The sequence below is a fragment of the Pipra filicauda genome, unplaced genomic scaffold, assembly GCF_003945595.2.
Source record: "Pipra filicauda isolate LSUMZ 115617 unplaced genomic scaffold, ASM394559v2 scaffold99_size2403431_pilon, whole genome shotgun sequence".
NCBI lineage: Eukaryota > Metazoa > Chordata > Aves > Passeriformes > Pipridae > Pipra > Pipra filicauda.
In genome coordinates, this window is record NW_024105197.1 from 179,627 (window position 1) to 194,098 (window position 14,472).

Below are 14,472 nucleotides of genomic sequence, written 5' to 3' on the forward strand. Positions count from 1 at the left end.
AAATGCCAAATACTTACCATTTTCCCTGTGTTTCATTTGCCTGGGCTTATTTAATTTTGTTCTTGCAGGTAAATGATACTGTGAATTACTAGGGGTGTAGGGGATAACAGATGTTTGTGAAATGCAAAATTAAGCCTTCCCTGGCTTTGTTTTGAATTACTGTTTTTCATTCTAATTACATTTCTGGCAGAATTGTAGTTAAAATGAATACTCTTTTTATTTTGTGACAATCTCAGTGATTGCTTTTTCTGGATTTGCACTTTGTCTGGTAAGTTCTGGGTTTGGGTTTCTTTTCTCTTCATGCAACCTCTCTCACTGCCTTCTTCACATGTTTCTGGAGCTCCTGGCTCTGTCAGTGATAAATTTCTACCTAGGATGGGTTTGTTTCTGTCTCTTCTGATTCATTCAGTGTCTTCGTATTGGGAATAGGAGAAAAAAAGTGAGAACTTCTTTGGGTATATGAGAAGACAGAAATCTGCAGTTCAGTACAGTTAGCCTTTAAAAAAATACGGGGGTGGAGGGGCAAGAAAGAGGGATTACTCTGGAAAGCCTCATAGATTATACATCTGCCCCTGTAATTCAAACTGGGACTTAACACAAAAGTAGTGAAGTTGATTGAGTAACTTAATAGTGGCAGAATAATCTCCCTTTTTCAGTGGCATGTGTCTTGGAAACCCTCCCTCACTAACCACCCCCTCATCCTCAAATGTTTGAATGCTGTTTGCTGTACCTGCCAAATATAAAATTAAACACCTGCATGGTTGTTATGCACAGCTGTATCCACCTGCTGAGCATGCCACTTGCCATTTGCTTTGATTAAGAGCAGGTTAAGAGAGACTTTAATTAAAGAAAGTTTGTAACACAGTTAAGCATCCACCTCTTCAGCCTCTTGCCTTGATTATATGTTTTTCTGCTTTTCTACTTGATAAAGGCAAGGTATTGACTCCAGAGGGACACAATTTAATGATAACAATAGATACTGATTTTTCAGTTTAAATATAGAGCATCTAGACAGCATGCTTAGGGACACATTGGCTGGGATTTTATGAACCAGCAGTTCTGTCTGAAAGTGTGGTAGGGGGCTAAAAAACTGCTCTTGGTTGCACAGCCATCATGTAGTGTAGTCATACTGTGTTGTCCCTATTTATAAAGATAATATTTTTCTGTGATTAGGATAGGAAATTATTCCATGGAAAGGCACATAAGCCAAGAAAAGATTTCATAGACCTGTGTCATAATGGGGATGCAAGACAGCCCAGCAGTATTGTGGAGTTACCCCTCTAAATGGCACTTGAGGGCACTGAGGTGAATGACCTCAGTGCAATCCCAAGTAAACATTAGAGCACCCAATCAGTGTGTGCTCAAATCACAAACTTTCTTCTTTCTAATTGCTGTGACTCAGTAGATTTGTGTCTTGATGAGAATTAGCTATACTGAAGCAAACAGTGATAAAATGCATTGAATTATCCCAATGTGCAGTTAGTACAGATGTTCTTTGTGTAGCACCTTTTGCCTTACAGCAGTCACAGCCTTTCTTACTGTAGGTTGCAGTAAGAGGAGTAATCAACTATACATTTAAACAAAGACAAAACATATCCTATGTGTGCATATGATTAAGAAACTCAGAATGAGATCTGGAGGCACGTAGTCTAGTTTGCTGTTAACATCCTGAATTTTACAAGGGAAAAGAGAATGACAAATAATTAGTGATGTTAATCTTCAACGGATTCTGTTTGGTTCTTGGTGGTCATTCTTCTCAAAGGGAAGCCCAGAGGACCTCTCTGGATTGAAACTGTGAAATTTATAAGCCCTACTAACACTACACACCTCCTCTGTTATTCCCAAAAATGTAAAAAATATGTATCTGGATTGCACCAGAAAATTGCTGGTAAGTAGTCATGAAATTAAGCTTCCCTTGTTATTTTCCTTGTTTGGGAAGTATTAGGGAACATCTGCAGCTAGAAGGTAAGTCCAGAGTAATTTTCTGGCTTTTTCAGCACAGTTCATCCAGTTTTCCAGAGGCTATATAGTGAAATAAAGAACTTCAGGAGAGCACTTAAACAAAGCAAGTTTGAAGCTTTGCATTGAGGCAGCACTCAGAAAAAAAGGTACAATGTATTAATAGAACAAACCTTACGAGGATTATAGAGAAAAGAGAGACTTTCTTTTCAGTTGAATGGCAGTCAATTTTTGAATTAATGTCATGTTAAGAGAATATGTAGCTTTAAATCTGAAATGTATTGATTTTTGCCTCTTTGTCTTATGACATTTACTTTCCAACTTAGCTGGAGTGTCTTCTGAATCTTTGCTACTTTTCATCACGTATTTTCATATACAGACCTAGCAGACATAATCTAGGAGTGAAAGTAGGAAAGAACAGGTTTCAAAAGAAATCTTCCTCTAAAACACAGGCAATATGTTGAGACTTCTAGCATTTTTGTATTTATTAAAATTTTATCTAACCACATCTTGTCCAGAAGTTTGAGACTTATTTTGGATGCATGAAAGATTCCTTTGTTCAAATCCTGCAATAAGCATTATAAAGAATGTCAAAATTTTGTATAATAATAATTTTTGCATTATCTACTGAGGTCGTAAATTAGCCTTTCCAAGGTAAATCTTGATATCTTCCTAGAATTTCACACTGCAGTAAAGCTGTAATAAATGTTTTCTTCCTGACCTTCTCAGCCTATTGAAATAGAGCTTTTCTGAATGCAGAATGTTTTCAACATTAATTGGCATTTGGGAATGTGTGGCTTTGTCAAGACTCAAAAAAAAAAAATCTTTTTTCATGACAAAAAGAAATGAGAAGGTTTTTTTCTCACTATTCATTTATGTCTGTTCTGGGAACTTGCTAAGACAAAGAATAGACAGTTTCAAGTGTCCATGCTGAACACACAAAAGATGGGGTGAGGGCCGTGTTTCATCTCAGGTACCTCTTATCTTAGTAAACACAGGGAATTTGTGGGTGTTCTGAGGTCTCATTCTGACCAAAAGTTTTATCTCAGACATGAAAATATGTCTATGCGAGACGATCAAAATTTATGGTCTTGTAAGGATTTGGCTTAGATGACTCTGATTTTCTAACTGGAAGGAACCATTTTGCCACAATCTTCTGTGCTGGTGTTGGTAAAGATTCACTCATGCTCAAGAGGAGCTGCATGAACTGGCATGTTGCCACTGGCAGCATCTTTAGCACTTGTTGCACACTTCAGTTTTCTCAATAATCTGGAGAAAAACAGCCACTGCCACTGCAAATGGCTACAACTATCAACTAAACAATTTATAAAAGGGTTAGATTAGAATATCAATCAAGATGACAGGTTTTACAAAACTGACCTTTGTAAGCAAGAGAGAACTGGGTGAAAGTCACTTTGCATTCTGAATAATGCTGGTAAACTGCAGTGCAGATACTTCAGCCACTTTGACTGTGGGAACAAATGATCTGTGGTGGGATTTAGATTATAACAAGAAAAGTCTGTCTGTTCTTTCTATCCAGCCTCAAAGCTCTATCGACTGACCTCGGAATTGAGGTTAAAAAAGAATCTGTAATGTTAGCATCTAATAATATTGTGGTGTTACTGTGTTCCTTGAAATCACACTGCAAGTTTATAGCACTTTACAGTGATTTCATATTGATTTAGCATCAGAGGTTATCAAAATAGAATTTAACCCAAAGGTTATGTCCTTTCAATGAGCCAGAATCTGAATTTGCTTCTTTATCTTACTCCCATCCACTAGCAAAATCCTGCCCTAGATTAAATGCTTTCAAAAATAACATCATGAAACGATCAAGACTAGGGAAGAAATCAGCCTATACTTTATAGTAAGGTGGCAGTAGGAATCAGCCTAGCTGGGATCAGCAATATCAAGTTAATTAGACTGTGCCCAGGGCTGGGGCACCTGATGAGGTGAAACTCCAGGCTGCAGCTGTGAGTTTGTGCAATTCATCATCAGGCAGCTGTACTGTGCTGCAGACACCATCACTCCGTGGTCAGAGCTGTGTTTGCCTGCCTGGATTAGGCTGACTCAAACCTGTGATTATGGGAAGGAGCAGCTCAGTGAAGACAAGCTCCAGAAGGAGAATCTTTAGGGTTTATCCCAGTCCTTGTACTTCCTATATTATGCTTCCCGATTGATCCTTTCTAACTCAAGACAGTTTTTTCTTTTGATTGATAATCTAATGTCCAAAAGCAAACAGAATACATCTACCTGGCTCTCTGCATCTTGCTATGATTTGCCAAAATTATTTTGGAATTTGATTTTTTTTCTGGGAAGTCTGTTAGCAGAAAAAGCAATCAGACTTAACAGCGTGTATGTCCTCTAGCAAAACAAAAGCCCACATCTCCAGTATAGTAGGAGTAAAAGGAAATTCAGACAGCAATAAGACTGAAACTTCTATTCTAAGTGCTTTTTTCTTTAGTACTGTGATTCAGCTAATAGTCAGAGGCTCTCTAAACCGTATTCTGCTTGTATTCTGAGATCTGCAGGTCTTATGGTTGTCTTATATGTACATCTGGCTTGCTGTGAGTAGTCTTAATTCTGTTTAAAATGTCATCTACCTCTGATAATGGGTTATTATTCAAGACACCAAAGAACTGATGCCTGTTGTGAAGTGGACACAGCAGGAATACAGCAAACACCATCAGTGGTGTCCTGGATAGGAGAGGAGCACAAAATTCAGTGATTTATTTCTCTGACACTTTATTCTTTAAGGCATTTGTCATTCCTGCTCTGTTTGGGGAGATATTGTCCCACTGACTCTAGGCCAAACTGATGATATTTCATTTGTATCCGCTGTAACTATATCTGTTGAGATTTTTCTTTTCCTTATAGGCTGTTCTTTCTTTTTGTGGAGTTATCTTGGAGAAATGGATAAATAAGATCTATGTGCTGAAGGATTCAAATCCGGTTGTCCACGCCCAGCTCCCAGCCTGTTTGTAGCCTGCCATGGTCTGGGTGCAGAAGAATATCATTCCTTTCACAGAAACACAACTTGGTGGTCAGCCAAAGTTTCCTGTGAGAGACTTTCCTTCAAAATCCCAATGTAAGCAGGAAAGGGAGAGCATGGAAAATGGTGCAGGCAGGAGCTGGGCTGGTGGCCTTGCTGTGACATGGAAGTCTTTCACTGGCTCTGACCTGCTCAGTCTTTCACTGAGCACTGACCTGCTCATAATATGTTCACGCACAGGAATGAAGGTGAATTCCACTTATTTGTCATTCCCCCACTGCCAGTTCTTTTCTGTTGAACTACCAGAGCCTTTGTTGCTGCTACAACTTTCAGTATGAGACACAAAGTGAAGATTCACTAGAACAAGCAGAGATTCAGTTCATTGGTATTATCTGCCCATTTTTCCTGCCCCTTTCTTGTTTAGTCAAGGTTTGCTTCAGAAAATCTTTGAAGCAGACATATAGGTGCAGAATTTCAAACTCAGTTATGCTGAGAAAAATGCCATCAGTGTTTTTTCAATAAACAAATAATGTCTGTTCCCCTTCCCTGTGCAAAGACACACAGTGTCAATAGAAACAATTACTTTGTTGTCAGTTAATTTAAAAAGCTACTTGCAGAGAAACAGGCAAGCAGTTTAGCAAGATTGATGTAAATGGTGGATTACTTAGGATAGATATGGATCCAATCTAAAAACAGAGGGCTTCTTCTGTGCATTGAGTCTTACATATATGTTGAGAAAGATTCTAATTAAGGAAAGTGATGTTTGGTTTTTTAAAAATATCTTTATTTATAAAGCCTGCAGCTAAAGTGAAATAGGACCTGGATCCCAAACTAGTAATCGTAACTTTTTTTTCCCAAACTAAATTCAAACTCTGAGTTTTTCTAATAACCTATCAAGTTTTGCCCTTAAGTTTGCTCTGAGATGTCTGATGTAGGAACTCTAATTTAATCATGTGTAACAATCAGTTTTAACAACACTATTACTTCTTGAAATCATGATAACCCAGGTTTGCTGAGAGATCATATGGTGAGATATCTTCTTATTCCAGTAAGAACAACAAATTGCTTTAAACAACTTGCCTTGAGGCAAACACACAAAGGTGAAAGTTCCTGCAAACCCAGTAGCATCTTTCCCAGTTTTACTCTTTCATCACATAAGTCTTGGCTAATCTGTAGTTACAGTATGTAGATATGTGATCAGTTTTCTTTGAAGCACTTTGGTGAACATTAGAGTTTTGTTCTGAGCCTTAAAGGGCAGTAAACTGTATGGCTTTTTGGTAAACTTTTAAACTTCATACAGCCAGCTTTCTTCCTAACACCAGCCTAATTATAAACCTAATATTTTAAAAAGAAGCAGTAATGCAGATGACCCAGGTGTAAACACACAAAAAAAAAAAAAAGAACAGAGAGTCTACTTTCCAGAACTTACAGGTGAGCACCACATACTGAACAATTCACCCAGACTGTGCTTCTGCCATTCCTGGCAGTTCAGCAGACGAGCATTAGTACTTCTTTTAAACTAATTTGATACAGATCATTTTGGGCAGACTGTGTTCAGGGGGAATGGTGATCTTGAAAGCTTATCCTTGGATATGTAGAAGTCTGGGAAACTGGGACGTGACTCATGGAAATGCTTGCAAGTCTGCTTTTTTATAACTCTGGCAGTTTGGATTCTTACTTTGTCTGCAGGGCACAGATTAGGCTGGTGCATGGAGATTCAGGCAACTATCCCTGTTTCAAAGTGACTTTTTTCTGCAATGTCTCAGTTTCCCTTTAAAAATGAAGTATAAAGGCTTTTCTGTGTGAAGAAATCAGGGTGAAGCGAGATGTGCTGCAAATTGATGGCATGACATCTTTTCTGCTCTACATACTCCTTCATGCAGTCTCTGTGGTCATGGTTAAAGACATTCCCTTTCCCCTGCCTCTCCCAAATGAAATAGTTATAAGTGATGGAGAGATGTCAACTAAACCTGAAGGGAACTTGCTATGATAGTTTGGAGAGCTGCAAACTGCCTTATTTATTCTGGCACAACGTTAATCAGCTGTCCTGCACAATCAGCTACATGTCACCCTTGTTAACAATTTAATTCTCCCTGTGAAAAAGGGAGGGAGAGGATGATGGATATTTATAGTTCTGTCTTTGAGACCTCTCATTTAGTGCCACCAAGAGAAGGCAGTTACTGCCTTCAGCATGAGCACCACTACGGGTGTCCAGAATCCACCCTGACCAGAGTAGGATAATGAGGAGCCTGTATGGACTCAATGAATTTATTGCAACTCACATGCCAGGTTTCTTTTCAGCTTCCAGAGCCTTGTCATCCTTTGCTTCACATGGATCTATAGCTATGCACGTATCTGCATTTCCCCGTTCTCTGCCTCCTGCTTAAAGAGATTTAGCTGTGCAGTGGGAAACAATATTTTTAAGGGAAAAAAATTTGCCTTTCTGAACCACAGCTGCAGGTTCAGTTGAAGTTTAAGAGGTTTATGTTTCAGGCCAGTTCTTAATCTGAACAAAATTATACCTGCTTTTAATACAGGTAAAGACTTCCTGCTGGGAAACAGAAAAGAATGAGTTCAGATAAGTGGCAAAACCAGTAAAGCAGAGAGGGCGAAATGTAAATATTCAAAGTGACCAGCAGAAAACATTTGGCATTCATAAAAAGGCAGATTTGCAGGCACGTGGAAAAAGAGGCTGATGGCTGTAATAGCAGGAGCAGCAGCATCTGAGGCAGAAATGAGAGAAATGGTAGTAGCTGGGACAGGAACAGATGCAGAAATAGCAATAGCAGTAATATCTCCTTGCACTGCACACCCAAACCACCCATTTAGGGGTGGCCAAATAGACTGTTACAAAGCAAACAGACCATTATGGTCCATTGTACAAATATGTATTTGGAAAAATGTTGATGTGCAGTGGCGTGGTGGAACAGAAGTTGCTGTGTGTGTTTAGCAGCCCTGGATCCAGGCCATTCATTAGCAGCAGCCTCTCTGCAGAGGGGCCTCTTTTCCTTTCTGTGAGAGGCAGTAATAAAACCACTCCAAAATTTCCAGATATGCTTTTAGATTTTTAGTCACTGGTTGTTAGTTTCATGATTATTTCTTTTTAAGGGAAGATACTTTGGGCACCAAATCTGTCTTCCTCAAAGGTTCTCTACATTCCTTAACACATTTCCTGGACTGCAGGATGATTTTCACAGCTCCTATTCAAGAGCAATGCCTTTTCCTTTAAAAAAAGTTTCTCTGGCCTTTTAGATGTTACAGCTGCACATTCTCCCTTCGAATTACGTTGTGCTGCAGCAACTTAGCAGAGAAACAAGGCTCTTGACTTCTGTTTGAAAAGTGGTACTTCAATTCTTAATTAAAAATCAGTTACTACAGTTATGTCAGCTGACTTTGCAGTGGGTTTGGATTAGGAGCATGCATGTACATACATTGCCCATGTAGAATAATTAGATTTCCCATCTAGTCCTCATAAGACGTGCTGACACGTTTTAGAATCTCAATTCATTGTTTTATTGGAAAAAAACAAAGTGTATGGAAGACCCTTTTTGCCTTTCAGCGTAAAAAGGACTCTCTGAATAGTCTGTGTGAAATACAGGTTGCTTTAAAGACAATTTCTTAGAGGAGCAGGACCTTGACTCAGCAAATTCTGAATCTAAGCACTGGTTCTTAGCCCTGCACTCAGGAGCTGCCAGACTGCAATAGCAAAGCACTTGGTTCAGTGCTGTGCGTGACTGGTTTTAACAGTTCAAGTATCCTGTTAATCAAAATTGGGTATCTGTGCTGTGGGCATCTTCCAGCACTTGCTTCCACTGGCCAGGCTCTGACCTTCCAGGCACATGTGCACAGCTCTGCTGCCCTTGTTGAAGTTTTTGCCCCCAAGTATAACCTAAAAATGTCCAGTCATTTAATTGTAATAATAAAGAAATTGTCCCCCATGCAAAGATGTCTGATGATGCCTTTAACCTTGGAGCTAAATTTTAGATCTAAATTCTAATTTCTAGTAAACTTAGGATTAAAATGGAGATGTTGATACAGCAGAATCACTGCCATAAAGAGAGCAAGTCACACTCTTTATTGTAACAGCTCTTGATTGCCTAGCAAAGAAATGCATAATGAATAAACATTATTTTAAAAAGCTTGATAGCACAATGAATTTTTCAGTGGAAGAAACAGAAGAGAGAGTATTTAAAAATACATGAGTTTCATATTTGATTATAAGTCAAGAAGCAGCAGAAAGAACCAAAAAAATTGATAGCAATGGCAGCAGGCACCAAGCTTTCAGTCTTGAATTAATGAGGTAATTCATAATAGGGAGGGAGTGACATAGTGATTAGTTAATTACTGTGCAGAAACATACAATTAATGCACAACTGGAATTAGTATACAATGAATTAAACTGCCACAAAATGCAAGCACCAAAAATTGAGAAGGAAACCTTGATTGTTGATTGAAGCTGTTATTACAGCAAAAAGTCTATTGAAATCACAATAGTTTAGCTCTCAAAGTGTTTCATTTGTGTGATCTGATTCCAACCTGTTAATAGGAATGCTGTGATGGGGAGTGGCATGTGCATTCATTACAAACTCGTGCACACAGGGGCAAATGAGATTGTAGGGCCAAGGGGCTACCAAGGCAGACTGATGGGAAGCTTGTGTGCATTGCAACAGGAATCCTCTGCAACTTTTGACAAAACTAAGAGGTATTCAGCCTGGCTGGGCTACCCTGTCATCAACCTGTCCTCGCCCAGGGATGTTTCATCCCAAGGCTGCCAAGGAGTGATGAGGCACAGGAGAGAGCTGTTCCTGCCCATGGAGCCCACACCAGAAGCCCTGTTGCAGCTGCTCCACGGGCTTTGCTGTACATTTGGTATCTTGTATGAGTGCAGAGGTAAGGAGTGATTTTGCACATGAGTGTAGGTATCTGTGTGATCTTTATGTACCATAAAGCATAAGGGCAGCTGCCAGGTCAGGAGCAAATGGTGTTTACCAAGGGAGTCTCTTTTCCTTCTGAGAGAGTAGGGGTTAGAAAAGGTTCAATAGTGTGAGGGAAGGAAATATCTCAGACTACATCACATCATAACATGCCTTGGGTCTGCTTTAAGCTATGTCAGTGGAAAAAGCCTGTTCATCTTTATCTTTCTTTCTTTCTATCTATCTATCTATCTATCAATCTGTCTATCTTCTATATGTATAGCAAGCATGGTATAGCATGTTGCACACCACAGGCTGCATGGGAGCTGCAGGAACTGTGCTACAGCTCACAGCAACTTGACAGAAGGCTGCAAATCTTGGTCTGCAGATGCTGCATTTGGCAGAGCATTTTTGCAACAGTTCAGACAAGAGTTTGCAAGTGCATGTTTTTAGCTTAGATTGCAGGAAATTGAGCTGATAGGATTGAAAGATCATGCTAGTCTCAAAATATTATCTCTCTTTCCATTTAGCAGTGTAAATAAGAGTGGTATTTTAGATCTAAAATAAGATCCTGTTTCTATCTTGAGGAATTAAAAATCTGAAGTAGAAAAGTAATTTATAATAGTGTGCATAAAGATATCCCTAAGGGAATTAGGTGGAAGAGGAAAACTAGAATCTGCATTTTGCAGAAGGTGCTTTATGCATGGAAACTCTGAAGTCATGATCATTGATTTAGTGTCTTGGATATTTGTTATGGTCTAACATGTATTGCACTGCTGATACTTTATTTCAGCTGAATTTAAAAACAAGTGGTAGTGCATTTTCTTGGGACATAGTATTTACCCTTTACCCTTTTACTTCAGATGACTTATAAAGGTCAATAAATTAATAGCAAAAACATTTTCAAAATAGTATAGTCAACTTTTATGTCACTTTTATGTCAATATGAAATTATTAGTGGTATATAGTGTTACAGTATTATAAAAATGCAAAAATTTCTGGACAGAAACGGGAAAAAAATTATTAACTGATAATTTCAAGTGTCTTACTGAAAGAAAGCTTTTATCTTGAGAAATAGTTAAGATTTAGAAAAGAAAATCTAAAATAGAAATCCTACCACTCTTCTACCAAGGGCCCCAATTTAGCAAAGAACTCAAACAGTGTTAATTTAGTTACTCAGAAAGACTCTGCCAGACAAGCAAAGGTCTCTGAAAGCCTTTCATTATTGTCATCAGAAGCTGTAAGAAAGTCACTAATTTTGTCCAGGTAATTTCTGAAAGAGACCTCTTTCAATAAGTGTGAGAAAGTCCACCTTTAGTAAGTGCTGAAGTCTGACCCTGTAAGTTGAGGGCAAAAATCTCACTAAATTTAATTGCTGGCATTGGTGATGCTGGGAGTTACAGCAGGGGTGTGTGTGACTGCTGGAGTGCTGCATCTTCCTCTCCTCTTCCTGCTTTTCCATAAAATACCATAAAGATTTCAGCAAAACAAAACCTTTAGAAATATCCCCCAGCACAAATCAGCAATTGCTGGCTTTGTCACATGTGAATTATTTTGAAAACAGGCTTGGACTTCTCTTCATTGCTTGCTGAAATAACTTTCATAATCAGATGTCTCTACCAAGATCTGGTTAAAATTCATACTACGTCACTCAATCTGCCTTTACCAAATTAGAAGAAAAATGGGGTTTATTCGGCCTTATCTCAGATTTCTTTCTCTTCCTCCTATCCCTCTCTCCCACTGCTGTTCCACTGAGAAATTAACTCAGCCTTTCTGTCAGTGTGAGGGCTGGGTTGGGAATAGCAGGAAAACCTCAGTTACTAGGAAAGGTATTAGTTTATAATAAAGTGCTGATCCTTGAAATGTTATTTTGCTGTTTGAATACAGTAAAATAAACAGCAACAGAAAACCAAGTACTCTGTTAATTTAAATGGTTGGCTTCTTAATATTTACAATATTCTAAGCAACAGTAATAAGTGTCTCTGCTTGTAGAAGTTATTTCAGCAGTATTGTCATGAAATGATCAAGCTTTTTCACAGATATTAAGTGGGTATGAAGTTTCTGGTATTGTGTGCTGTAGCTGAGGAGGAGGGAAACTTCCCAGTAATTTCCAGTCCCAGGCTTCTCTCCTCACCAATAAAGCAAATAATTTACTAATAACTCTTCTCAAAGATGCTTCTGTTGACATGAGTGAAGTAGAAAAACATGCTGCTCATCTTCAGCTCTTAGTGTGGGGAGAGCTGCCTTTCTGGAATAGGTGCCATTTAAGGTAGAAATGGATGTGATTCAGTGTTTGCAGCCAGGAAAGCAGTAAAATCTCGATCTGCTAAACACACCTGTGCAATAATGCTGACTTATATGCTGTAAGTCTTTTTGCTAAATTAATCATTTTGAAGTATGTTGCTCTTGACCACTGGCTCCCAAGCACTGATGAGATTTTTTCCCTAAAGTGAAGTATTAACAATAGCAACAAATCTCAAAAGCTGGGAGGTTTTAATTATTTGCCATTTCCATGGTTGGGTTTTAGCTGAGATCAAAACCCCTAAGAATGATAAAGGCTGATTTCAGAGGTCTTGAGTCCAGAATTTGCCAACACTTTCACAAGAGGCAAGTGGTATTTCAGGCTGTAAAAGAAATTGTCCTTTACAGAACATGTGACAAAGCTTTTTCTTTGATAGCATCATCCTGTGTCACTTTGAAAAATTTCCTGTGGTTCATTCTGAGGAAAAAAATATTTTACCCTAATGGCAAACTAAAAGTAAATTGCTGTGTGCTGAAGAGCAGAGAGTGAGTAGGGAAAGGTTCTGCTGTAGCCTAACAAGACAGGAATTACTTTGCATTACCTCAGATGCTTTTTTTGGTGCAGCAAAGACCTGCATCATAAAATACAAAATGGTCTGAAGGGCTTTAAACTTTGCACACCACAAAATGCATTATGCAGCTCCATCAGACATGAGCAAGGGTTGTACCACTTTCCACCCTGCACAGGTAGAAGCTGGAGTTTACCTCAGTTATTCTTCTGCAGTGGTTTGAGACTTGAAGGAACGTTTTTCTTCTCTCTGATGTGAAGCTTTAGTTCCTTCTTCTGGAGATGGGAAATCTGCAGGTAGATTTGGAACAATTCAACACATTGAATGTTCTTAATCCAACAGCTACTGAGTCTGACTGGACAGACAGTGAAACTTCAGTTAGGCAGGGGATATGGGATTTAGTTTGGGGGCAGAAAGATTAACAGCCAGGGACCATGATCTGTGTCAGAAAACCAGCCCCTTACTACAGGTATTTTAATTACAACTATGAAGATGTACTTGCAAGTTTTTATTTATTATCCATTCAGTCTGCTGCTCCATCTTGGAGCCTTTATTCTCAAATTAAAAAAACAAAACAAAACAAAAACAACAACCACCAAAAAGCAAACAGTTCCCTCATTTGTCCCAAAAAATTAAACACAGATTCTATCACCTTGCCCCAACAAAACCACTGCCCAGGGGTGGATGGCAAATGCTGCCATGGCTTCATGAGAACTTCAGAAAACACAGTGTGTTGTTTCTTCTGTGTTTTGCCAGACTGAGTCTGAAAATACTGTGTTGAATTCCCTGAGTTCTGGAATTATAACAGCATGTCACAAATAGATGCCTGGCAATGCACAGCCTCACCAGACAGAGTGACAGAGCAGCACATCAAGGCTGCCCCTGGTGTATCTCCACTGACATCGTTACACCAGGGATGAGTTCCACAGACACCACAGGAGGGAAGGGTCCTGTGCATCAGGCACAGGCACAGATCCTGGCTCACGTGAGTGATTATCTCCTGTTAAAAAAAGCAAATGTAAAACTGAATCATCCCCATGAATATGTAACTGAGAAAGTTTTACTTATGCATTCAATGATTATTCAGATAACATCTAGATGTGGATGACCTCAGCAGAGATCTATGCATTGAAATAAGTTTTAGTCTAGTATATATTTTATGTTTAAATATAAATATAAATGTATAATATAGATAATATTTTTGTACAAAAATACCATTTCAGCGTTACTGTATGGAGGGGTTTTTAAGTGGGTATTTGGGTGCTGTATGTGACTATGCCTCTTATATCTAGGTGAACTGAGAGAGATAGGAAGGAAATATTCACCTCCTTAGAGGCTAAAAATGAGGTGCAGCTACAGTCTAGCTCTGCAGTGTTCCCTTTCAACAATGGGGAATGGAGTGAAAAAACCACGAGTTCATTTAACATGGAGGAAAAGAAAGGAAGATGGTAACATGTTGACCTGTACTAAATGACATTTACACAAGAGGTTTATTCATCAGGCTCCTGTACCGTTTTTGAAAATGTGCTCAAGTGTTTTTTTCTTTAATTTCCCTCCCTTTTCCTGCATTTCTAAATGCATCTCTCGTATCTGTTGTTTTTAGAGCACCTGCAAACTTTACATTTGGGTGCAAGGTCTGGCAGCAATCAGATATCACACTCTGACATTCGCTTTCCTACATGTTATATTTTATTTTACAACGTCATAGGAACACCGAACAAGTTTTCTATTAGCTTTATTCTATTATTCTTTCTCCTTTCCTTGCTCTGTGAGGGTAGCATACCTCTCAGGATATTTT

The 14,472-nt window shown here is 38.8% G+C and overlaps 1 long non-coding RNA gene across 2 annotated transcripts; it reads right to left on the minus strand.

Annotated features, from left to right (window-relative positions):
• Positions 1-262: 262 nt before the first annotated feature.
• On the minus strand, positions 263-13,411 carry LOC113992376. 2 transcript variants are annotated; one of them, XR_005562292.1, is made up of 3 exons: positions 13,327-13,411; positions 12,871-12,964; positions 263-412 (listed from the first exon to the last, which is right to left on the minus strand). It is a non-coding gene; the product is annotated as an uncharacterized LOC113992376 (long non-coding RNA). The 2 variants fall into 2 exon arrangements; XR_005562293.1 differs by lacking the exon at positions 263-412 and adding an exon at positions 7,235-7,330.
• Positions 13,412-14,472: the final 1,061 nt, after the last annotated feature.